Consider the following 26,539-nt stretch of genomic DNA (forward strand, 5'->3'; position numbering starts at 1 on the left):
AACACTGCAATTAAGTTGCTGTGAAAATCCTCTAGTAGCCACACTCCGGCACCTAAAGGAGAATTTAGTATGACCAATGCACCTAACCAGCGTGCCTTTCGGACTGTGTGAAGAAACCAGATTACCTGGAGGAAACCCACACTGACACAGGGAGAATGTGCAAACTCTGCACAGACCCAAGCCAGGAATCGAACCCAGGTCCCTGACGCTGTAAGACAGCAGTATTAACCACTTGTCACCGTTCTGCCCACCAAAATGCTAAGCATTGGAAGAGAAAGCCCACAGTTTTGCTAGGTTCCTCACTGTTCCCACAAATGATAAATGGCATCAGCCTACCTTGTGATTTGACTGATGATTTATAGAGTAGTTTTTTAGCTTGTCTGATATATAATTCTGGTACGGCGCAGGAACAAATAAACTCAACTTATTCTAATACTTCAGTTACTTTGGGTCTCCCTGCTTTCTGCAAAGACTTCTGCCATGCAGGTAATACGAATAAAGCAATTGTAGAATCTATAGTACCACTTTGAAGTGATTATCCAGCATGGTTGATGCAATATCACAGGACTCAACACACTGATTAACATCTGAATTGAGTGTGCTGAAGCAATTATGTGCATTTACTTTTATAAGTGGAGTTACTTCTTCAATTTGCAACTAACGTATTCATCAGAATGTTTTCATTGTTCTGGTGCTCCATTGGGCTTCCTAACCTGATTAGTTCTGAAAGAGCTAATAAATACATGGGAGTTGATTTTACCCTCCCCCCTCATAATCAAATGCACATTTTCAGATCAACTTGGCATTGTGTCCACAATCACTGTGCTGTTTCAGATGCACAATACAGGAGGCTGCATAAAACTTAAGGAAGCTAATTCTAACTTTATAACTTCAGAAGCAAATAGAATCATAGAAACCCTACAGTGAAGAAAGAGGCCATTCGGCCCATCGAGTCTGCACCGACCACAATCCCACCCAGGGCCTACCCCCATACCCCTACTAATTTCTTCCAACTTCTTCAATGTGATTTACATCAATCTTACATTTTAAAAAAACCTGTTACCTTCCACACTAGGTTCTCTTGGGGGGCACCCCAGAGATTTCCTGGGCATGCTCATTTGCACATTGGTGCAAGCACTAGTGGGAAAACTGGTTCAGAATTAGTAAAATCCACCAGAAGAAAACTTCTATATCGTCTTTTAAACTGCACTTATCATTCTGTATCATGGTAATACAGAAGCAATATTTGGCTCTCTAATTACTTTGCTGCATGTAATACTTTTATTACACTTGGACAGAACTATGAAATTCAAGTGCTACCTTTACCCAGAGGGGAACAGAGCATGGAAAAGAGCCAACTACATAATCTCACTCATTCAGAACTCCAAGCCATCTTGGATGATATGGTCACCACCAATTTACCCAATTCTTTCATTCATACACCCAGCGAGACATGATGGCACTGACTGCCAATTCCCTTGGTCCTACGATCGTAGAACAATGCTACACAAAATTTTCACAACCTCAGCGGTATAGGTGGAGAAACACACCTCTCCCTTTCTTCATTTTCCATGCTACATGGGCATCAGGAAAATCTTCTACATCTTAAAGCAAAACTTATAGGACTAACCATTCACAAATCCCTCTGGACATGGGCACCTTGCACTATAGGTATACAGCTTCCCTCATGCACAACAACTGATTCATTTAACACCAAAATCAGGTCCTACATTTTAACACCCTCATGCTACCGCACCTATCACTTCATCCCTTCAATGAGACCTGTCATACATCCCCGAATGATCAACCTCATCCTAACTTATTTAGATTCTTTGCTGAAGAAATTAACACACAATTAACCTAATGCATACTATTGGAGGCTGCCGCTCAGTAATTTAAATGCCTCAGCAAGCCAGACTTTGGAGAGACATTTTGCTTTTGTTTTGGGAAATGCTGAAGTCAGCAGTATCTTGCTGGCACCAGCTTACTGATTGGCATAGTCTAGCATCCCTATGAAGCACTACCCCTGTGAGGAACAAGAGGGTAGCTAAGGAAAGAATTGGTCCACTCAAGACAAAGGAGGGAAATTACATATAGAACCAAAGGAAGCGAGTGAGATCCTTAATGTGTACTTTGCACTGGTATTCATCAAGGAGAGTAAGACGTCGATGGATGGTGTCTTGAACGGGTGTGTAAACCTTTTAGAATAAGCCATCATTATGAGGGAGGAAATGAATTAAAAAGACATCAAGGTGGACAAATCCCCAGGGCCACATGGCATCTATCCCAGATAACTGAAAGAGAGGAAGTTGCTGGGCATCTAACAGAAAACTTTCTTGCTTTGTTGGCCATTGGTGAGGATTGGAGGATAGCCAATGTTGTCCCATTATTTAAGAAGGGTTTTAAGAATAACCCGGATAATTATAGGCCAGTGAGCTCATAGTGAAACTGTTGGAAAAGATTCTCAGGAATAGGATGTATACACGTTTGGAACTGAATGGTCTTGTTAGTGACAGACACCATGGTTTTGTACGTGGGAGGTCACTAATTTAATTGCGTTTTTTTGAGGAGGTCGCAAAAATGATTGATGAGAGAAGGGCCATAGATGTTATCCACATGGACTTTATTGAGGCATTTGACAAGGTCCTTCATGGTAGACTGGTGCAAAAGATTAAATCTCATGAGATCAGGAGTGATCTAACTAGATGGATTCAGAACTAGGTTGGCCATAGAAGACAGAGGATAGCGGTGGAAAAGTGTTTTTCTGAATGAGGGTCTGAACCTAGTGGTGTTCATGATGTGGAGATGCCAGCATTGGACTGGGGTAAACACAGTAAGAAGTTTGACAACACCAGGTTTAAGTCCAACCGATTTATTTGATAGTAAACTCACAAGCTTTCGAGGTTTCCCTCTTTATCAGGTGAATGGAGAATACTGGCTTCAGACAGAGCAAATAAGGGCACAGACAGTTTTACGTGTGGTGTTCTGCAGGGATCAGTGCTGGGACCTCTGCTGTTTGTAATATATATAAAAATGACTTGGAAGTAACTTGTCTGATTAGCAAGTTTGCAGATGATTCTAAGCGGAGCTGTGGATAGAGATGAAGGTTGTCAGAGAATAAAGTAGGATATAGATAGGCTGGAAAATTGGGCAGAGAAATGGCAGATTGAATTTAATCTGGGCAAATGTGAGGTGATGCATTTTAGTAGATCCAATTCGGGTGGGAACTATAAAATAAATGGCAGAACAATCAGGAGCATAGATATACTGAGAGATTTGGGTGTACAGGTCTACAGGTCTACAGCTCCTTAAAAGTGACAGCACAGGTGGAAAAGGTGGTGAAGAAATCATTTGGCATGCTTACCTTCATAGGACGGGGCATCGGGTATAAAATTTGGCAAGTTATGTTACAGTTGTATAAAACATTGGTTCAGTCACATTTGGAATTCTGTGTCCAATTCTGACCACCGCACTACCAAAAGGACATAGCGAGGCTTTGGAGAGAGTGCACAAAAGGTTTACCAGGATGTTGCCTGGTATGGAGGGCATTAGCTCTAAGGAGAGATTGAATAAACTAGAATTATTCTCGCTGGAAAGATGGAAGCTGAGAGGCGACCTGATAGAAGTTTATAAAATTATGAAAGGTATAGATAGGGTGAAGAGTTGGAAGCTTTTTCCCAGGCAGAAATGACAATTACAAGGAGGCACAAGTTCAAAAAAAGGTGCGGGGGGAAGGTTCAGTGGAGATATGCGGAGGAAGTTTTTTATACAAAAGGTGGTGGAGGCCTGGAATGCACTGCCAAGTGAGGTGGTTGAGGCAGATATGTTAGCCACATTTAAGACTTCTCTTGATCAGCTTATGAACAAATGGGAAATAAAGGGATATAAGTGGTTGGTCTCGATGTGACAATGTGAACGGCACAGGTTTAGAAGGCCGGAGGGCCTGTTTCAGTGCTGTACTGTTCCTTATTCTTTGTACAATCTTAGCATTACTGTTTCCTTCAGTACAATTGCTTCATGCAGACCCCTCACAGCAGCAGGCAACAGAGAAGAAAGACGATGATGGTGGACAGCTGATGAAGACTAAATGTTGTACGATATGTGTATTTCAATTAGTTTCAATAAGAGGTTCTGATCTTGTATAGATTAACAGCAAGTGTTCATTAACTAATAGCACTTATGCACTATATAATGACGAAGCTGGAGTTGTTTTCATGCTTACCTATACACAAATCTCTGTCCATTACAAGACTATCCTTTAGACTTGGGTCATGTGTTCCTATACATCACAGTGTGGGCAGTACCATGCCAAGACCCATATTAACTACTTTTACGCTAGACTCTTAAACTGAACCTTTCCTAAATTTTTGTCTGACATATTTACAATGCATTCCTGTTTACCCACAAATACTTACATCACTTCTACTGCACCAGTTCAGACTCATTATAATTCTTCCAGATCTTGTCTTTACAATAGTTAGAGGACTGGGTAAATCTTGATGAATAGGATATTGCTTTGACTGCAGTTGTTCTGGTGTTTTGCCAGCTTCTTTAATCCTTCTCCAATGTATAGTGGGAGGATTACCTCGAGGGATGAGAAGGAGTCTCTTCCTGTGCCTCCTGACTGTACCCCTCCAGAATAGTGATAAGGTGCAACTGTGGCTGGCCCTCATCTCTCTGGAGAAAAGAAACTCCACCACAACACCCTCCGCCCCCGCCTACCCCACTACCTCAAGATTCTTAATCCAGACTCTGTTGTCTTTGTCGAAATGTGGCAGGTGTCTAATGTGATACCTTGTGTTGTAGACTGAAGCTTGCTTCTGCCTGTAGGACCACTCCATGACTTGGATGTTTTTGATTTGTTTTGATTTAATTTATTATTGTCACATATATTGATGCACAGTTTTGGTAACTTTTGGCTGCCAATCCTGGTATTTGTTTCTTTAACAGGATTGGCAGTTGTGTATGGAGATTTCTGCCCATCAGGACGTCAAATGAGTCTAAGCTGCATTGTACTGTCATTGACCTGTGGGCGAACAGCGCTGTTGGAAGGTCATTGTTCTTTCTCAGGAAGGCTTTAATCATGTGAATCCTTTCTTCTGCCTCACTGACTGTGGGTATCTTGGGGAGTGCAATGCTGGAAACCATTAAGTGATGGTAAATTGGTTGAAATGTTTATTTGCAATTTGTGGACAATTATCCAATACTATTTGGCCAGGATGCTTTTACTGACAAACATCTCCTTCAGTGCTCTCACCATCGCCTCTGTTGTTATTGTGTACAATTACTTCCCCTCAATCAATCTGGGGAAATAATCCATCACAATAAGGAAGGATCTGCCTTGGAAGATGAACAAATTGATGCCCCACTAGTCCCATGGGATTGTGTAGAGATTAAGGATTGGGATCTGTGTAGAGATTAAGGATTCCCTTTGGTCCTGCTTGTGTAGTGCGCTCAACTGGCAGTTTGCTACTTCTTTTGAAGTAACTGGCCACTGTGAACTGGGGCCTTGCCTTAAATTTGATTATGTCAAAGTATCCTTGGCGCATTCTTTGGAGGATCTCAATTTTAAGGATCACAGTGGTCCTAGAATGACCAATAAATAGTCAATAAAGTTAAAGTGTTACTGTTCAAACCAATTCTTATTGGTAGTATTGCATTTGTTCCTGGTGGATTTGCGCACAACGTAAAGGTTTTTTTGGGATCAGAATGTGATATATTAGAATGAATATAGGAATAGTTAATGAAAGGAAGAAGAGATTTGGGATGAATGGGTAATTTTCAATTTGGCAGTCTGTGATAAGTGGAGTGCCATTGGGATCAATGCTGGGGCCTCAGCTATTTACAATCTGTATTGATGACTGGGAAGAAGAGTAAGTTACCTGCTGAGGCCTTGTCTCCCCTGGTTGGGGAATCTAGAACAAGGCAATCACTTAGCGCTGAGATGAGGGTTATTTTTGAAATTTGAAATTTCTTCACTCAGATGGTTGTGAACCTTTGGAACCAGAGGATTGTAGATGTGTTGTCATTGAATATATTTAAAGTTAAAATAGAGATTGCTGGGTCTTTCATGAAATCATGGTATATGGGGACTATGCGGGAAAGTGGCTTTGAGGCCCAAAATAAACCATAATTATGGATTATCTATGGGGAGGCAGTGCCATGGCAATATTGTCGCTGGATTAGTAATCTGGAGACCCAAGGAAATGCTCTGGAGACCCGAATATCCGATCAAGGGAAATGGTGAGATCGTCAGTTGTCATAAAAGCCCATCTGGTTCACTAATGTCCTTTAGGGAAGAAATCTGCCATCCTTACCTGGCCTGGCCTGCATGTGACTCCAGAGCCACAGCAAAGCTCTTAATTGCCTTCAGGGATGGGCAATAAATGCTGGCCCCGCCAACAGTGCCCACACCCCATGAATGAATAAAACAAATACTGCGTGGTAACCTCCTGTTCCTATTTCTTATTTAATTATGTTCTTATTGTTGAATAGCTGACAGTTTGTGCAAGTTGTGAGATATGAGCATGGGGTTTAAAGCAGTGCTGTGAGAATGAGGTGAAGTAATGAATGATTGGTGGAGAGTGTTGGAAGGTGAGTGCTGTGGGGTTGTGGTGCATTGAGCATTGTGAGATTATGGTCATGCAGTTGTTGGGATGTGATATTTAAACTAACCTTGACAACTCCTATGAGTTGTCTTTCAGCACTGTATCTTTATATTGACATTCTTTATACTGACCTATACAGTTATCTGCTCTTCTTGCCTTCTCAGAGTTTGCCTGGAGGGGCTTCTGGCCCCTTCAAACAGAGGATCTTACTTCTTCCCTCCACCTCCTTCAAATATCCAATGCTGCTTCAGAGGACTTTGAAATTCATTTAATCCATATTCTGTCATACCTGTGCATTTTCCAGATCACAATCACTTGTGCAATGAATTGCAGCATCTGCTGCAGTTAAAATATACCTCCATTTTCCAGCCTATGTGTGATTACCGACTTATATCAGTGTGGTTGACTTTTAACAACACTCCAAAATGGTCTACAAGCCACTCAGTTGTCAAGAAGGCTGCTCACCATCACCTCTCTGCAGCAACTAGAGATGGGAAATAAATGCTGGCTTTGCAAGTGACACCCACATCCCGTGAATGAATTAACGAAAGCTTGCTCATTGTATGTATTTGGACAAGGTGCATGCCACCTCCCACCTTTGCAAAATGGGGGGGACTGGGTGGGAGGAGAGAGGGGAGATTCTACGCATGTGCTGAAATCCTGCTGCCATTTCCACCGGCGGGATGTTATGGTCCCACTGATGGCACATCCCGCCATGAGTTTCCCTGCGTTAAAGGGTGTCTTCGATGGGAAACTGTTGAAAATGGAGAGGGGCCATAAGATTCCACTATCCCACTGCCAGTGAGTGACGCTCCACCTCCCACCTTGGTGGTTCACTGGTAGGGTGGGGGGAGGGGGATGTCAAGGGGGGGAAGAGGTGAAATCCTGCTTATAGTCCGCTTGTTCTAAAGTCCGAGCTGAACTTGGGAAAAGTGCTGCATGTGGATCATGGTTGCATTTGACATTGAAAATTGCAAACAAGTGCTATTTCCACCCTTCATCACCTTTATTATGAGTCTAATGGAGTTTTAAATATTACAGCAGTAAAAACTAGAACCAGCCAATAATACCGAGAAGAAAGTCTAACATACCAGTGAAAGAGTTGTATCACGTTTCATTACAACTAAAATTGTGATACGCCTAACATTAAATTTGCTCAGATATAAATGACAAAAGAAAAATATAGCTCAACATTTGAAAAGTTCTGTTCCTTTGTATTTGATCATTAACATTGGGAATGTGCAACATGAACAGATGTACCTAGAATTTGAATCAATTCTTTTTTGATCAGTATGTAGTCGACATGGGATGGCTCACTGCAGTTTAATTAATGTGCTATCTTGCTCAGATTTGTTCACTGCCAGGCAAATAGGGAAGAATAATATACTGTGAGAATACTGGAAACTCACAGAGAGAAGACAAGTTAAACATTCCTGTTGTGTACTCTTCACTGAACTGACACTTCGACAAGCATTTCAGCACTGTTGCAAAACTGAACCGGGATGGGAACAGTGGAAAGAATAAACAAACATATCAGTCATGGAGAGGTAGTAGGTAAATGTAAGAACCATACGAACTAAAAGCAGGAGCAGACAATTTAGCTCTGCCATTTAATACGATCATGGCTGATCTTATCGCAGCCTCAACTCCACTTACTTGCCCCTTCACCATAGCCCTTCAACCCTTCCTAATTTGAAATCTGTCCACCTCTGCCTTCAATTTACTCAGAGTCCCAACATCCTTCATGCTCTGTGGTCATGAGTTACAGACTCATGACTCTTCATGGGAAGTAATTTCTCCACATTTAATTTAAATCTGCAATGCTTTATCCTAAAATTCTGATTTGTTCTAGATTGCCCTACAAGAGGGAACATCCTCTCCACGTCTGCTTTATCAATTCCCCCTTATCATCTTGTACACCTCAATTAGATCTCCTTTCATTCTGCTAAACTCCAGGGAGTATAGGACAATCTCTCTTCGTAAGACAAACCCTTCATCTCTGTAATCAATCGAGCAAACCTCCTCTAACTGCTTCAAGTACAACTACAGTCCTCCTCAAATAAAGCAACTAAAACTGCACACAATATCCTTAGTGTGGTCTCACCAATGCTTTGTACAGTAGCAGCAACACTTCACTACTCTCATATTCTATTCCTTTAGCAATAAATGCCAAGATTCCATTTATCTTCCTTATTACCTTGCCTACTTATTTTCTGAGATTCATGCACAAGGACATTCAGATCCCTCTGCACTGAAGCACTCCGAAGTTTCTTTCCATTTCGATAACAATTTGCCTTTGTGTTTTTCTGAGCAAAATAGATATTTATCCATGATAAACTCCATTTGTTGCTTTTTCCTTCACACAACCTTTCCAATGTCCATAAGACCGAGGAGCAGAATTAGGTGACTTGACCCATCGAGTCTGCTCTGCCATTCAATCATGGCTGATTATTTTTCTCATCCCCATTCTCCTGTCTTTTCCCCAAAACCCCTGCTCCTCTTATTAATCAAGAACCTATCTATCTCTGTCTTAAAGACACTCAATGACCTGGCCTCCACAGCCTTCTGTGGCAAAGAGCTCCACAGATTCAGTACTCTCTGGCTGAAGGAATTCCTCCTCATCTCTGTTTTAAACAATTGTCCCTTTAGCCTGAGATTGTGCCCTCTAGTTCTAGCTTTTCTTACTAGTGGAAACATTCTCTCCATATCCAGTCTATCCAGGCCTTGCAGTACCCTACAAGTTCCAATAAGATCCCCCCTCATCCTTCTAAACTCCTACGAGTATAGATCAAGAGTCCTCAACCATTCCTCATACGACATGCTCTTCATTCCAGGGGTCATTCTAGTGAACCTCCTCTGGACCTTTTCCAAGGCCAGCACATCCTTGATACAGGGCTCAAAACTGCTCACAGTAATCCAGATGGGGTCTGACCAAAGCCTTAAACAGCCTCAGAAGTACATCTTGTATTCTAGTCCTCATGAATGCTAACATTGCATTTGCCTTCCTAATTGCCGACTGAACCTGCACATTAACCTTAAGAGAATCTTGAACAATGACTCCCAAGCCTCTTTGTGTTTTTGATTGCCTAAGCATTTTCCCATTTAGAAAATAGCCTTTGCCTCCATTCCTCCTTCCAAGGTCATAATCTCACTTTTCCATATTAGATTCCGTCTGCCACTTCTTTGCCCAGTCTCCTAACCTGTCCAAGTCCTTCTGCAGCCCCCTGCTTCCTCAGTAATATTGTCCCTCTATATATCTTTGGATCATCTGCAAACTTAGCAACAGTGCCTTCAGTTCCTTCCTCCAAATCATTAATGTATATTGTGAAAAGTTGTGGTCCCAGTACTGACCCCTGAGGCACACCACTAGTCACCGGCTGCCATCCTGAGAAAGATTCCTTTATTCGCCTTCTGCCAGCCAGTCAATCCTCTATCCATGCCAGCATCTTACCCTTGACACCATGGGCACTTAACTTGCTTAACAGTTTCCTAGGTGGCACCTTGTCAAAGGCCTTCTGGAAATCTAAATAAATCACATCCACTGGTTCTACGTTATCTAACTTCCTTGTTACCTCCTCAAAGAACTCTAACAGATTTGTCAGACATGACCTCCCCTTGACAAAGCTGTGCTGATTCAGTCCTACTTTATCATGCACTTCTGAGTACTCTGCGATCTCATCTTTAATAATGGACTTTAAAGTCTTGTCAATGACCAACGTCAGGCTAACCGGCCTATAATTTCCCGTCCACTGCTTCCCTCCTTTCTTAAACAGTGGTGTTATATTAGCTACTTTCCAATGTTCTGGGACCCTCCCTGCCTCCAGTGATTCCTGAAAGATCACCACCAATGCCTCCACAATTTCTTCAGCTATCTCTTTTATAACCCTGGTGTGTAGTCAATCCGGTCCAGATGATTTATCCACCTACAGGCCTTTCAGTTTCCCCAGAATCTTCTCCTTAGCGATGGCCACTACACTTGCCTGTGCCCCCTGACTCTCCTGGAGCTCTGGCATCCCACTGGTATCTTCCACCATGAAGACTGATGCAAAGTATCTATTCAGTTCCTCTGCCATTTCTTTGTTTCCAATTATGACACCTCCAGCCTCATTTTCCAGTTGTCCAATAGGTATTTTTGCCTCTCTCTCTTTTAGATATTGAAAAAACTTTCTATCTTCTTTTATGTTACTAGCTAGCTTACACTCATATTTCATCTTCTCCCCAGTTATTGCTTTTTTAGTTGTCCTCTGTTCACTTTTAAAGGCTTCCCAATCCTCTGGCTTCCCACTAAGTCTTGCCACTTGTATGGTTTTTCTTTTGCTTTTATTCTGTCCTTGACTTCCCTTGTCATCATGGACGCCTCATCCTCCCCTTAGCAAGTTTCCTCCTCCTTGGGATGAATTTCTGTTGTGCCGCCTGAATAACTCTCAAAAACTTCTGCCATCGCTCTTCCACTGTCTTCCCTGCTCAGCTCCCTTTCCAATCAACTCTGGCCAACTCCTCCCTCATGTCTTTGTAGTTACCTTTATTTAATTGTAATACCATTACACCTATTTCCAGCTTCTCCCTCTCAAACTGCAGGGTAAGTTCTATCATATTGTGGTCACTGCTCCCTAAGAGTTCCCTCACCTCAAGTTCCCTAATCAAGTCTACCTTATTACACATCACCAAATCTAGAATTGCCTGTTCCCTGTTAAATAGGTGGTGGTGAGTTGCCTTCTTGAACTGCTCTGTCACAAGCTGCTTCAAAAAACCATTTCATAGACATTCCACAAATAACTTTTCTTGGAAAATGAGGCACTACCCATCTGATTTTCCACCTGCATATTGAAGTCCCCCAAGATTATCTTAATATTGCCTTTTTTATATGCCTTTTTTATCTCTTGGTTTACTTTCCGCTCCACATCCTGACTACTGCTAGGCGGTTTGTACGTAACTCCCATCAAGATCTTTTTACCTTTGCGATTCCTCAACTCTACCAATGGGGATTCTATGCCTTCTGATCCTATATTGCTTCTTGCTATTGACTTAACTTCATTCCTTACTAACAATGCAATGCCACCCCCTTTGCCCATCTGCCTGTCCTTCCAATAAGACACATATCCTTGGATACTTAGATCCCAGTCCTGATCCCCTTGCAGCCACATCTCTGTGATGCCCACAACATCATACTGGCCAATTTCAATGTGCGCAACAAGCTCATTTACCTTGTTCCCTATACAGTGCACATTTTGATACAAGACCCTCAGTCCTGCATTGGCCACCTCCCTTCTCATACATGTCACCTTTTTTGCTCTGCCTGAGGTTAGATTCCTGCCATCTTCTATACTCTCTGTTCTATTATATGGTCTGAAAACTTTTACTAACTTTTCCTGAGCTCTCAGCTCCATTTACCTACACTTCTACCCTCTCCTTTAACTTTGTCAAATTCTCCATACGACTGAACCCTCCCCCACCACTATTAATTTAAAACCCTATTTAGAGCCCTGTTCATTTATTTCTTTTAATTTAATTATCACAACTTACTATCCCTCTTATTTTCATGCCATCTGCAAATTTAGCTATGATACCTACTTTCCCTGCATCCAAGTCATTAATATAGATTGGAAGTAGTTGGAGACCGAGTACTGAACCTTGTGGCACTCCACTAGTGACATTTTGCCAGTCCAAGGGAGACCCATTTATCCTCACACTCTGCTTTCTGTTGGTTGCCCAATTCTCTGTCCAAGTTAATAACTTAACCCTAATCCTGTGTGACCTAACCTTGTGTATTAACTTTTTGTATACGACCTTATCAAATGCCTTCTGGAAGTTCAGATACAATACATCTGCAGGACCAGCAATATCCACCTTGCTTGTTACATCTTTGAATTAGTCAAGCTAATTAGTCAAACATGATTTACCCTTCACAAACCATGCTGACTCTGATGGATTGCATTTTGATTTTCTAAATGTCTTGTTATGAATTCCTTTATAATTCATTCAAACAATTTCCCAATGACAGATGTTAAACTAATTGGCCGATAATTTCCAAGCTATTGCCTCCCTCACTTTTTTGAATAAGGGTGTATCATTAGCACTTTTCCAATCCATGGAAACTACTCCCACAACTACTCCCACACCCAGGGAATTTGGAATATTTTTACCAATGGATGCACTGTCTCCAACTTCACTTCCTTTAAGACCCTAGGATGTGAGGCATCAGGCTCTGGGGATTTGCCTGTTTTCAATCCCGATAGTTTGCTCAGAATATTTTCTCTTGTAATAATGATAGGCGGAGAGTGGGGGTCAATGGGTGCTATTCGGATTGGCAGATGGTGACTAGTGGAGTGCCCCAGGGGTCGGTGCTGGGGCCTCAGCTATTTACCATTTATATAGATGATCTGGAGGAGGGAACCGAGCGTAGGGTGCCGAAATTTGCTGATGACACCAAGATTGGTGGAACGGCAAATTGTGTGGAGGGTGTGGAGAGTCTACAGAAGGATCTAGATAGGCTGGGTGAATGGGCCAGGAAATGGCAAATGGAATTTAATGTTGGCAAGTGCGAGGTGGTCCACTTTGGTAGGAATAATGGTAGGAAGGATTATTACTTACGTGGAGAAAAACTGCAGCAGGCGACGGTGCAGAGGGACCTTGGGGTCCTTGTGCATGAGTTGCAAAAACCCAGCTTGCAGGTGCAGCAGGTGGTCAGGAAGGCGAATGGGATGCTGGCCTTCATAGCGAGGGGGATTGAATATAAAAGTAGGGAGGTCTTGCTGCGGCTGTATAGGGCATTGATGAGGCCGCAGCTGGAGTACTGTGTGCAGTTTTGGTCGCCGTACTTACGCAAGGATATTTTGGCCTTGGAGGGAGTGCAGAGGAGGTTTACTAGGCTGATGCCGGAGTTGAGGGGGTTGAGCTACGAGGAGAGGCTGAATAAACTAGGCTTGTACTCGTTAGAGTTTAGAAGAATGAGGGGAGATCTCATTAAGACGTATAAGATGATGAATGGGATGGATAGGATAGAGGTGGAGAGACTCTTCCCACTCAGAAAGGACAGTAGGACTAGGGGGCACAGCCTCAAGATAAAGGGGGGGCGGTTTAGAACGGAGTTGAGGAGGAACTTCTTCACTCAAAGGGTGGTGAATCTCTGGAATTCTCTCCCCGTTGAAGTGGTGGAGGCTACCTCGCTAAATATTTTTAAGACGCGAGTTGATGGGTTTTTGATAAGAGAGGGGATTAAGGATTATGAGGAGAGGGCGGGAATGTGGAACTGAGCCACGACAGATCAGCCATGATCTTATTGAATGGCGGGGCAGGCTCAAAGGGCTAGATGGCCTACTCCTGCTCCTATTTCTTATGTTTCTTATTTCTTATTATGTTCTAAGTTCCTTCCTTTCTATAAGTTGCATTTGCACCCCTGCAATGACAGAAAATAGAAGTTTATTTAATAGTTAACACTGCAATGAAGTTACTGTGAATTTCCCCTAGTCGCCACAGTCTGGCACCTGTTCAGGTACACTGAGGGAGAATTTAGCACGGCAAATTCACCTAACCTGCACATCTTTGGATTGTTGGGGGAAACTAGAGCACCCGGAGAAAACCCACACAGACATAAGGAGAATGTGCAAATGCCACACAGACAGTGACCCAAGCTGGGAAGCGAACCCAGGTCCCTGGGGATGTGAGACAGCAGTGCTAACCATTGTGCCACTATGCCACTCCTAAGCTAATTGTTAAAATTAATTTTATGGGATGTGACATTACTGGCTAGGCCAGCATTTATTGCCATCCCTAGTTGTCTTTGAATAGGTGGTGATGAGTTGCCTTCTTGAACTGCTGCAATCCATGTAGTATTAATAAACCCACAGTGCTGTTGGGGAGGCAGTTCCAGGATTTTGACTCAGAAACAGTGAAGGAATTTCTCAGTCAGGATGGTAAGTGACTCAGAAGGGAACCAACAAGTGGCAATGTTCCCAAGTATCTGCTGCTCTTGTCCTTCTAGGTGGTAGTGATCACGGGTTTGGAAGATGCCATCGAAGGAATATTGGTGAGTTCCTGTGGTGCATCTTGTAGCTAGTACACACATCTGTCGCTGTTAGTTGGTGGTGGCGGGATTGAGGTTTTGTGGAAGGGGTAGCAATCAAATGGGCTCCTTTGTCCTGGTTGGTGTCATGCTTCCTGAATGTTGGAACTGCATTCATCCAGGCAAATTCCATTACAATTCCTGACTAGTGCACTGCAGTTGGTGGATAGGCTCTGGGAAATCAGGCAATGAGTTAGTAGGATTCCTAGCCTATGATCTGCTCTGGTAGCCACAGTATTTATTTGGCTAGCCCTGTTCAGTTTCTGGTCAATAGTAGACCCCAGGATGTTGATTCAGTGATGATAATGCCGTTGAATGTCAAAGGATGATGGTTAGATCCTCTCTTGTTGGAGATGGTCATTGCCTCACACTTATGTGGATCAGCCATGATCTTATTGAATGGCGGGGCAGGCTCGAAGGGCTAGTTGGCCTACTCCTGCTCCTATTTGTTATGTTCTTATGTTCTTATGTATTTACTTGCCACTTGTCAGCCCAAGTTTGGATCTTGTCCTGTTTGATCTGCATTTAAGCATGGACTTCTTAAGTATCTGAGGAGTCAAATGATACTGAACATTGTGCAGTCATCGGCGAACATCCTCACTTCTGACCTTAAGATGAAGCAGTTGAAAATGGTTGGGTCCAGGACACAATACTGAGGAACTCCTGCAGTGATGTCTTGGAGCTGAAATGATTGATCCCCCCCGCCGCAAGTCACCACAACTATCTTCCTTTGTGCCAGGCATGACTCCAATCAGTGGAGGACTTTCCCCCGATTCCCATTGACTCCAGTTTTGCTCAGGCACTTTGATGCCATACTCAGTCAAATACTGCCTTGATGTCAAAGTCAGTCACTCTTGCCTCACTTCGGGCATTTCTGTCCATGTTTGAACTAAGGCTGTAATAAGGCTGAGTGACACTGACAGAACCCAAACTGAGTGCCCATGAGCAGGTTGTTGCTGATAGAGTTGTTGATAACTTCTTCCATCACTTTCCAAATGATCGAGAGTAGACTGATGAGATGGTAATTGGCCGGGTTGGATTTATCGTGTTTCTTGTTTGCAAGACATTTCTGCGCAATTTTCCACATTGCTAGGTAGATGCTAGTGTTACAGCTGTACTGGATGATCTTGGCCAGGGGCACTGCAAGTTTAGGAGCACAATTGTATGATCGTCGGAATGTTGCTAGTACCCTAGACTTTGCAATATCCAATGCATTCAACTGTTTTTTTGATATCACGTGGAGTGAATCAAATTTAATGAAGACTGACATCTGTGATTCTGGGGATCATCCATTCAGCACTTCTGGCTGAAGACTGTTGTGATTGCTTCAGTCTTATCTCTCGTACTGATATGCTGGGCTCCTCCATCATTGAGGATGAGAGTATTTCTAGAGCTTACTCCTCAGGTGAATTGTTTAATTGTGCACCACTATTCATATCAGGATATGACAGGACTGCAGAGCTTAGATCTGATCCATTGGTGTGGGATCACTTAGCTTTGTCTATTACTTGCTGCTGTTCGGCACACAAGTAATACTGTAGTGTAGCTTCATCAGGTTGACACCTCATTTTTAGGTAAGCTGCTAGCATGCCCTCTTGCACTCTTCATTGAATCAGGGTTGAACCTCTGGCTTGGAGGTAATAGTAGAGTAGAGGATATGCCGGGCTGTGAGGTTGCAGATTGTGGCTGAGTACAATTCTGCTGCTAGCTCATAGTGACTCATGAATGCCCACTTTTGAGCTGTTAGATCGGCTTGAAGTTGATCCCATTTAGTGCAGTAGTAATGCCACACAACACAATGGAAGTTATCCTCAGTATGAAGATGGTCCTTCATCTCCTCAAGGATTGTGAGGTTGTCACTCCTACTAATACTGTCATGGACAGATGCATCTGTGGCAGGCAGACTGTTGAGGATAAGTAGAGTATGTTTTTCTCTCTTATTGGTTCCATCACCATCTGCCGCAGTCCCAGTCTGGCTGCTATGTCTTTTAGCACCCTGCCAGCTTGGTCTGTGGTGGTACTGCCAAGCCATGCTTGGTGATGGACATTGAAGTCCCCACCCAGAGTACATTCTGTGCCCTTCCCATCCTTGTTGCTTCCTCCAAGTGGTGTTCAGCGTGGAGGAGTACTGATTCATTACTTGAAGGGGGGCAATACCAGGAGATTTCCTTGTCCATGTTTGATCTGGTGCCATGAGACTTCATGAAGTTCAAATTCAATGTTGAAGATTCCCAGGGAAACTCCCTTCTGACTGTATACCTCTGTGCCGTCACCTCTCCTGGGTTGTCCTGCTGGTGACGCAGGACACTAGGAATGGTGATTCTGGTATCTGGGACATTATTTATAATGTGTGATTACATGAGTATGATTACGTCAGTACATCAGGCTGTTGCTTGACAAACCTAGGAGACAGCTCTCCCAATTTTGGCATATTACCCAGATGTTAGGAGTACTTTGCAGGGTCAACAGGGTTGGATTTGCCATTGTTGTTTCCGGTGCCTAGATCAATACTGAGTGATCTGTTATGTTTCATTCCATTTTTAGTGGTTGAATACAACTGATTAGTTGCTGGGCCATTTCAGAGGACATTTAAGAATCAAGCACATTGTTGAACAGGAAACATTTAAATAATATAAAAGATAATCAGTAAAATGATGTTGATGAATAGATTAGATTGAAATAAATCATTGAAAGTAAGATAGAGAAATGAAAATAACCATATGGACTTGACAGGGTGGATGCTGAAAGGATTGTTTCCCCTTCTGGGAGAGAGTAGAACTAGGAGACACAGTTTAACAAGGAGAGGTCTCACATTTAAGATGGAGATGAAAAGAAATTCTGTTTATTTTAGATGGTCACAAGTCTTTGGAACTCTCTTCCTTGGAGAGCAGTTGAGACAGGGTTGTTGAATATTTTTAAAACAGAGATAGATAGATTCTTGGTTAACAAGGGAGTTAAAGGTTATCAGGAGTAGGTGGAATGCAAAGCTACGGTCACAATTAGATCAGCCAGGAGGAGCAGGCTCGAGGGGCTACTCCTGCTCCCAATTTGTATATTTGTGTGAAAGCCACAAAAGAAGCCACTTCAAACTTTGAAAAATATAAAGTGCTGCAACACACAGATAAGATCTGTTTTTGAAACTTACGCTGAGCTTCACAATGTTGGCTGCATTTGCATTATTTGTGTTTAATACAGTAATTGCATCCATTAAGTGCCAGCGAGACTCAATCACACAAGGAATACCCACTCTGTTGAAATTCTTTTCTGCTGTAATTTAGCAGAAATTGATGAAAACATCCTGTATACCTTTGCGTTTACACAGCACAAGCTCATTTTGGGAATGTATAGGTTTGAATTCCCTTAAAGACAGAAAGCCTCTCTATCATTAGAAAATGGCTGCCGATGCCCAGATCCAGAATTCCAGCTTCTGAATGTAGCTCTTACAATGTTCATGTCGAGGGAGAATGGGCTGAGTTCTACGTTGAACATTCATAATTCAGAGGCAGCTGCCCAGATAAAACAGTAACACCCTCCAGTCACATTAGATTTTCATCAGCCAGGAGTGTAAAACTTGATGCATGCAGATGAGACCTAGCAGCAGCAGGTCTAAACTTTTCAGGGTTGCCTCAATAGGAGGATGATGCTTTTGGAGAGGTAACGTACCCTTTTGGATGTCATGGAATCTGACAGTGCGAACAGAGGCCATTTGGCCCATCAAGTCTGCACCGACCACAATCCCACCCAGGCCCTATCCCTATAACCCAATGCAATTTACTCTAGCTAGTCCCCCTGACACTAAGGGACAATTTTAGTGTGGCCAATCCACCTAACCCACACATCTTTGAATTGTGAGAGGAAACTGGAGCACCCAGAGGAAACCCACGTAGACATGGGGAGAATGTGCAAACTTCACCCAGACAGTGACCCAAACCAGAAATCAAAACCAAGTGCCTGGCGTGCTGAGGAGCAGTGCTAACCACTGTGCCACTGTGCCACTTGGTATGGTCCTGAGACATATTATGGAGAGATAAGGTGTCCTTTGGAAGAGGTCAGCTGTTCTTTTGGATTAATAAGCTGCCCTTTGGATTGCTACAGATAGACATGAATGTGGATAAGAAATGCATATACTCATTGGAACTGTCACACTTACTGGAACTCAAGCTCACAATATTTGTGAGGGAGAGAGGTGTAAAGAATAAGAGCTGGAGGGCTGTTTCATGTTCCATTGTTTGTTTAAAAAAAAATCCATACAGTGCCAGTTCACTAAGGTAGGTCTTCCGAACTTGCTTTGGAGTTACCCACCCACCATGACTCACATTTTCACCAATTCCCCCTCTCCACTTCCTGGGAACACTCCTCTTGACTGGATTTAAAAGCTTGGAATAGTCCTCACCCCATTCCTCTGACCCGGGGAAACATGCTGATGTGTTGGGAAGTTGGCAGGAATTCACCAACTACCAAAGTTAATAAATGCACATTTGGTTTCATGCAAGAGACCCCTGTTGGACATACAGGCCTGCTTGTAAAATATACTAAAAGGAGACATTAAAAGGGATTTTTAACTTGGCAAGGGGTTCCGAGGCTTCCTGGATGCTCACCAGATTGAACAAACCGGGTGCACAATGGGGATTGATGAATTTGAGCAATTAGCAGACTGGAACTCCTTTAAATACTAAGATCTGACAGCTGCTTCTTTGCCTAAGTGAAAGCCTTTTGCTCCCAAGACCTGTTGTGAGAATATGCTTTCACTACTTTGGAAGTGATTTCAAAACTATCCCAGGGTCAGGTCTGCTACCTTAGAGATTTTTTTTTCCTCCTTTCATTTGTTATGTTCCTGTTGTCAGCTTTCACGGCAGCATAGGAGCTGCTTCCACTAAGAACTCTGGCAATGAGCAAGAGGAGCAGCAGGAGCAGCACTAGAAGGGCCAGCAGCAGCCTGCCCCTCAACTGCCTTCCACCCTACAGTACAGACAGAATGAGCACAGAGCTCCAGTTTGCAGGATAATGTTCTCAACACAGGATACAGAGGCAGGGAACTTGACTTCTCGATGTAACTGAGCACCAGCGCCTTAAGAGGTTCATGTCAGATTGTTGCTGACATCTGTGGAAGCTGACTTCCTGCCAACTGGACCTCCCAATCCAATTTTAAGGGCACTATTAAATTTGGGCCTTATAAATATCAAATTTCATGGTATTAATTTCTTTCAAAGTGTTCCATAAAGTAGTTAATCATTGTTTCCAGAGCAATTTGATCCTGAGATGTGTCATCATCAAAAAAACATGTTTCTGAATAGTGGCCCTTTGAGTGTAAATGAGAAATGGTAGATGGTTATTACAATGAGTATAAACTAATTACAAAGAAATTGAGCATGTTGTTAAAGGATTGTCATAGGCTGAAGTTTTAAAAAAGCATTGTAATTAGACATATTTCTGCTCATTAGAGTGAAAGTGAGCATTCTTTGCGAACTTGACTATCTGTTATGCCTCATTAAAATGCTCAAATGTGCTTGGTCTATGTGTGTTAGCTGACGAATTAGCTATTCGGCTTTGTCCCATGGTAGATCATCAGCTGCAAACTTTAAAGAATGCGTTACGCTACACGAGCCACACCAACCAGGGTCAAAGGTATGGTTCTTATTGCTATAGGGTCAGTTCTCTAGAATCTGCTTTCTTCCAATAAAACTGCACACCAGCAACATCTTCTCTGAAATTACCATTTTAGTAACTCTCATTGGAATCTGGAAGGTGGATAGTTAGCCTGGTTTGGAAGCTGTTTTCTCTGAACATTTTACCCTCAATATCTAAAATATCAATCTTTTCTTCCATACAGTTTGCTTGAGGCCCCAGTCCAAAGGGCAACTTATTCTGTGTTTAAATAAAACCTTCCTGGATAGGGTCTTAAGAAGATGGTGTTTAAAGAAATGCAAACTTGAAGAAAGGCCCTGGTAGCGTTAGTTTTCCACTTGGAAAAAAGGCATGGATTAATTTTTTGCTGTCTCATTAGCCCTCCTTAATTAAGAGAGACATTTCAGAGGCTGGCTTATGGCTCTGAATACAGCTGATGCTGCTTTCCAATGGGTGCAATGAAGCCTGCATTGACATCAGTTGAATGTTATGACCTGCAATTATTGAGGTAGACTTACATCTTGCAATCCAACTATAAAATTGGACTCATGGGCCTTCTGCCTGTCTAATGTTAATTTTCATTGATGGAACAGTTAGTACAACCTTGGCAGGAAATAGAGGCAAGTATACAAAGAAAGCCCACATAGGACACTCATGATCACATATTCCATCTATTTCTGAGGTTATCATCTAAAGATGCACAAGTTAGATGGTTTGGCCATGCTAAATTGCTCCTCAGTGTCCCAGGATGGTAGGTTAGATTAATTAGCCATGATAAATATGTAGGGTTACAGGATTAGAGTGGAGGGGAGACTGGGAGCGGAGAAGCATGGGAGGGGGTGGAGGGCTGAAGAGTCTGGCTAAGATACTCTGTCAGACACTCAATGCAGACGGGCTGAATGGATCCTTCTGCTTGTAAGGATTTTATAATTTTGTTCTATGACTCTATAAATGCAGCAACCAAAGAGCTACTCATTACATCTAAAATGACAAATCATTCAAATACCAAAGTGGTATAAGGAGGAAGTTTCTGAGGCACCATGTGTATGATGAGTTCTGCTTAAGTTAACGACAGTTCTCAGCTTCTATGTTGAAGGTTGCATTCTAGGTGAACAAGGGAATGAAAAAGCTCCATGGGAATGAAAAGGTATTTGGTCCACAGTCATTAATTTGATTTCTGAGGCCTGTTTGACAATGGCAGTAACTTAGATGCAGAGCAGTAACTACAATTTCAAAGGCAATCAGTCTGTGCAGTTTTCTGAATTCAGGTGTTGCACTAAGAAAATGGTCTTTGGTTGGCTGTTAGTATGTCAGGTGTGATTAAATATTCAACTGCAGCACACAATGCTTCTGCATAACCCGTACACCAGGAGTAAGGCATGAGAAAAATAAGGTATAGATTAAGTAGATCTTTGCAAGAAATTAAAGGAAAACTAGATAAAAACATGAGGAAGAAGAGAATAGGTTATGCTCTGACAAAGCTCTGATGAAGGGTCATCCAGACTCGAATCAGTAGCTCTATTCTCTCTCCACTGATGCTGTCAGACCTGCTGAGATTTTCCAGCATTTTCTGTTCTTTTTCAGATTCCAGCATCTGCAGTAATTTGCTTTTACATTATTACAGAGGATCATGCAGATTGATTTAGATGAAGTACAGTGGAGGGAGGTTTGTGTGGAGCATACACATCGCTTTCAGGCAAAGATCTATTGGGGCAAACAGTCTTTTGTTGCGAAGTAAAATTTTATTAATGATCAAATATTAAGCAGGTACTTGGATAAGTCTGGTGGCAGCCTTTATTATGTTGTTAAAAATCAGTGCAAAATGGTGAAGTAGCACTGCATACTGTGTAATATTTCTATTGTTAAAGACATTAACCTGCAGTTTATAGTAACTTAGCAGTCTCTGGTGCATGACAAGGAACAGGAGAAGAAGCATTTCAGACCACTGACATGTTGAAGCCTCGCTCAATCATTTTATCTCCATCATTCATGCTGCCAGAGATGTTGAACACAGACTTTCACAGAACACTTGGACTTTGGTGCATAATCAGAACAAGCAGATATATCTTGCACAAGGCCCAGCATTTTCAGTTTAAAAAGATCTACTGAAAGGATTACTTTTCCAGTCATATTTGAGAGGATTTGGAGTGTTTACAACTTCAGTCAGCGTCTCCAAATCTTCCTGAAGGTTCCTCTGACAAAAGAGCTCATTTATAATTCTATTACTTTCACTGAATTAACACAGGAACTGGACGAGGCCATTCAGAATCTCAAGTCTATTTTACCATTCAAGGTTGATCTGTATTTCAATGTCATTTGCCCACATTTGTTCCATATCCCTTGATACCCTCACTGAACAAAAAACTAGTCAATCTTGAAATCAGTCTCCAAAATGTCATTTCTCCCTCCATCCACAGCCTTTTGAGTGAGAGTACTCCTGATTTCCACTTTGCTAAGAATGAATCCTATTCATGCCTTCCAAACATATGAATTTGTTGCTTCTGTACAACTAAAACATACAGATGCAGTTTACCTACTCCAGTTGCTTTTCACTAATTCTGAATGATGCCTAACTCTATGTACCTGAACCTTTCACCCGCAAAGATAAGGGAATCATGTTAGTCATGGCATTTGGATGTCTTTCTTAGCTATCTGAATGCTCCAATGCAAGAAATATACAGCGCTTGCTCAAAACACATATGTGCATGCAGATATGTGTATGTTTTCCTGACTACTTTGAGGCGAATAGGATAGAATCTACTGCAAAAAAGGTTTTTACTTGAGCACACCCTGTCTAACTCAATTAGGCAGGATGTTCCAGCAAATCATATCTCTCCAATGCTACTTGTTTCAGTACCATAAGTCACTTTGGTGATGTTAATTTCTACTGAGCCAAAAAGAGTTTCTCTCCTTCCGAGCGCTGTTGTTTCAAGCCTATGTAATAAGCTTCTGGTAAAGCTACATTTCCATGTGCATGGTTGAGAAACAGTCCTGGATTTGCATTTTACTGTTGACTTAATATCACCAGAAATAGCATATACTAGGTGGCTTCTAAAAAAGTGATCATCAGAAGTGAGTTGGAATTCGTGAGATTTTTCGCCCTAGCACTTTAGTGTCAAAATATTATAACAGAAAACATGGGTGTTTACAAGGAGAAACCTTACTTTTGTTTAGTGTTTTATTTCTATTGTTTCTTTAATAGTAGTAACATTTTCAAAAAATAGACATGCTAATAATCTGATAACCAAGGACAGAGAGCATCACCAGAATCCTACTGCACCGTCCTCCACGGAATTGGAGGGGTGAGGTGCGGACAGCAGCAATGTTTGTTGATGTTGGGCTGGAATTTCTGGGTCTTGCTCGAGCGAGGCTGTACAATCCTGCTCAGTGTCTTGCTATGGGGCTAATATTAACTCCTCTTATTTATGAACAATTTGGGGGAATGAAAATGGAAGTGGATGCACCCTTTTCCCCATGTTTCAACCATTGGCTAACTGAACTGAATTCCTACCTTCTCCCAAGACTGGTAAATTGTAATACCACACTGATATGTATGTGGTGTATGTTTCATAAAAACAGTGCAACAAAAGTGAGTCACCTGAATTGAGGGCCAGTGGAAATGGAGAATGACTGAACACACCAGAGGGTGGAGTCCTCTTTCAGGCAGAATGATCGAGTAGATCTGTAGTAATGACTGGAGTCCTGCTCCAGGGCAGTCATGGGTTGCAACTCCTGTACTAAGATTCCCTGAGCAATAATATCAATAAATTACTTGTCTCTATCAAAGTTTGAAACCTCTTTCAATAATTCCATACGCCGGCCACACAAAATATAACACATACCTGCCTGGTTCACTGCTAGAAATCTATAGGATGCCCAGCTGGTGCTGGGAAGAACAGTTGAGCAGCAGGTTCCCTGTACCTGCTGCCTGCCTACCTATCCCTCACTGCTGCTTAACGTTAGCATCTATGTTCATTATTTCAAAACTGATATAGTCAACAGTCCCAATTGAAGGTTATATACACATGTTATAATCAAGGTTTAACACAAATAACATACTGTTGAAGTTTAACTCAGTGTTATTAAACCAGTTTCCTTTAACATGTCTTGGATTTTCTTGATTCTTTGATCACTTTTGAGATAACTCCGAAATGCATCATTGGTTGTCCAAAATTATCTCATTTTATTTTTTATTGTACTTACACAATGCCTCACTACTTGGATGCTCTTTGAAAGCTATCACATAAATTGCCTCCAAATTCATTGGGTCATATCAAGGGAGAAAAGCAGGGCATTGTTAAAACGTATTCTATGGGGCTACTTGCTTGGTTGTAAACTCATTACAGAAATATATAAACAGTTCACTGAGGAATTTATATATACAGTGAAATCGTAAGTAAACAAGGCTAACTGAAAGAACCGTAAAATTAATAGTATGCGAATTAATACAATCCTGGAGTCATCTCTGCAAAGAGAATCAAAACTCATTCATTCATGGTAGTGCGAAAGAAATCCATCAAGTTATTCACAAGCCATTACAGTTTTAATAATATTCTGCATTTAAGCTTCCTTAATGTTCAGAATGACATCCTGCCTGTAAAAGGGCATTAATGAATCATTTGAAGCATGCAGAACAATTCAAAGGCTTTGGTACTTAACCTAGAAGGCCATCAGAGTTGCAATGTAAGATTTTGGCCAGACTTCAATTGTGTTTCTATTGTAAATGGAAGATTTGAACTATCTGCCCTTTCGAGAACTTTTCATACCGTTGATTGTTCACATTTCCCGTTTCCATGAAGCTGACAGGAAGTGTATTTCTCAATTGATGCAATTTGAAGTTTATTAATTTGTGTTACAAATAGGCTTACATTAGCACTGTAATGAAGTTGCTTTGAAAATCCCCCCATCGCCACACTCTAATGCCTGTTTGAGTACACTGAGGGAGAATTTGGCATGGCCATTGTACCTAACCGGCATTTCTTTTGGATTTGTGGGAGGAAACCAGAGCACCCAGAGGAAACTCATGCATCATGGAGAAAACTTGAAGACTCTGCACAAAAAGTGACCCAAGTCAGGAATCAAATCTGGGTCCCTGGCACTATGATGTAACACTGTTAACCACTGTGCCACTGGGGCGCCCTGTGAAGCCAACCAATTTTAAAATGAAGAACATCCTAATTGAGCAACTGTGAATAAAGTACATACATCAATTGGTAGATCCAGACAGGACAACAAGTGAGATGTTGCAGCCCAGGCACATCATGGGGTTACAAATAGTGTGACATGAACCCAAGATCCCTGTTGAGGCCATCCTCATGTGTGCAGAACTTGGCTATCAGTTTCTGCTCAGCAACTCTGTGTTGTCATATTTCATGAAGTCCGCCTTGGAGAATGTTTACCTGAATGCCCGTAACTGCTGAAGTGTTCGCCAACAGGAAGAGAACAGTCTTGCCTGGTGATTGTCTAGTGGTGTTCATTGATCTATTGTCGTAGCATCTGCATGGTATCCCCAATTGCAACATTTCACTTATTGTCCTATCTGGAGACAATACACATCTCTTTAACCTATGCTTAATGCTATCTCCACTCACATTGTCTGCACCTTTAAGACTTGAATAGCTGTAAAGACTCACATTCTAATCAGTATTCTGTAAACTGAGCATGTGCCTTTATATGCCCTGTTTGTGATTAGAACTCCCCACTCACTTGACGAAGGGGAAAAGCCCCAAAAGCTAGTGGCATTTGCTACCAAATAAACATAAGAACATAAGAACATAAGAACATAAGAAATAGGAGCAGGAGTAGGCCATCTGGCCCTTCGAGCCTGCCCCGCCATTCAATAAGATCGTGTTGTGAGACTTCTTACTCATTTCAGGCACCCAGTGGTGACCCCACTGGGACCTCCCAGGCCTCCATGCACAGATGCGTGCGGCAGGTCACAGGTGCCCTATGTGCCCGGGCAGGGCAGTACATGAACTTTGATGTGGGCCATGCACAGCAGGAAACTCAATGCTGTCGACTTCATTTCCATTGCTAGGATTTCCAATTGTAGCACCACATACAGCCATCTGGTCCATAGTAAAGCGATGCATTGGGCTGCTGAAGATGTGGTTCCGCTGCTTGGACCACTTTGGGGGGGCCTCCAGTCTGATCCTGGGCGTGCCTCATGCATTATAATTGTGTGCTATGTTTTGCACAACATCATCCAGCAGCAGGGAGACCAGCTGGAGCAGGAGGAGGAAGA

The sequence above is a fragment of the Carcharhinus amblyrhynchos genome, chromosome 4, assembly GCF_965287045.1.
Source record: "Carcharhinus amblyrhynchos chromosome 4, sCarAmb.v2.hapA, whole genome shotgun sequence".
NCBI lineage: Eukaryota > Metazoa > Chordata > Chondrichthyes > Carcharhiniformes > Carcharhinidae > Carcharhinus > Carcharhinus amblyrhynchos.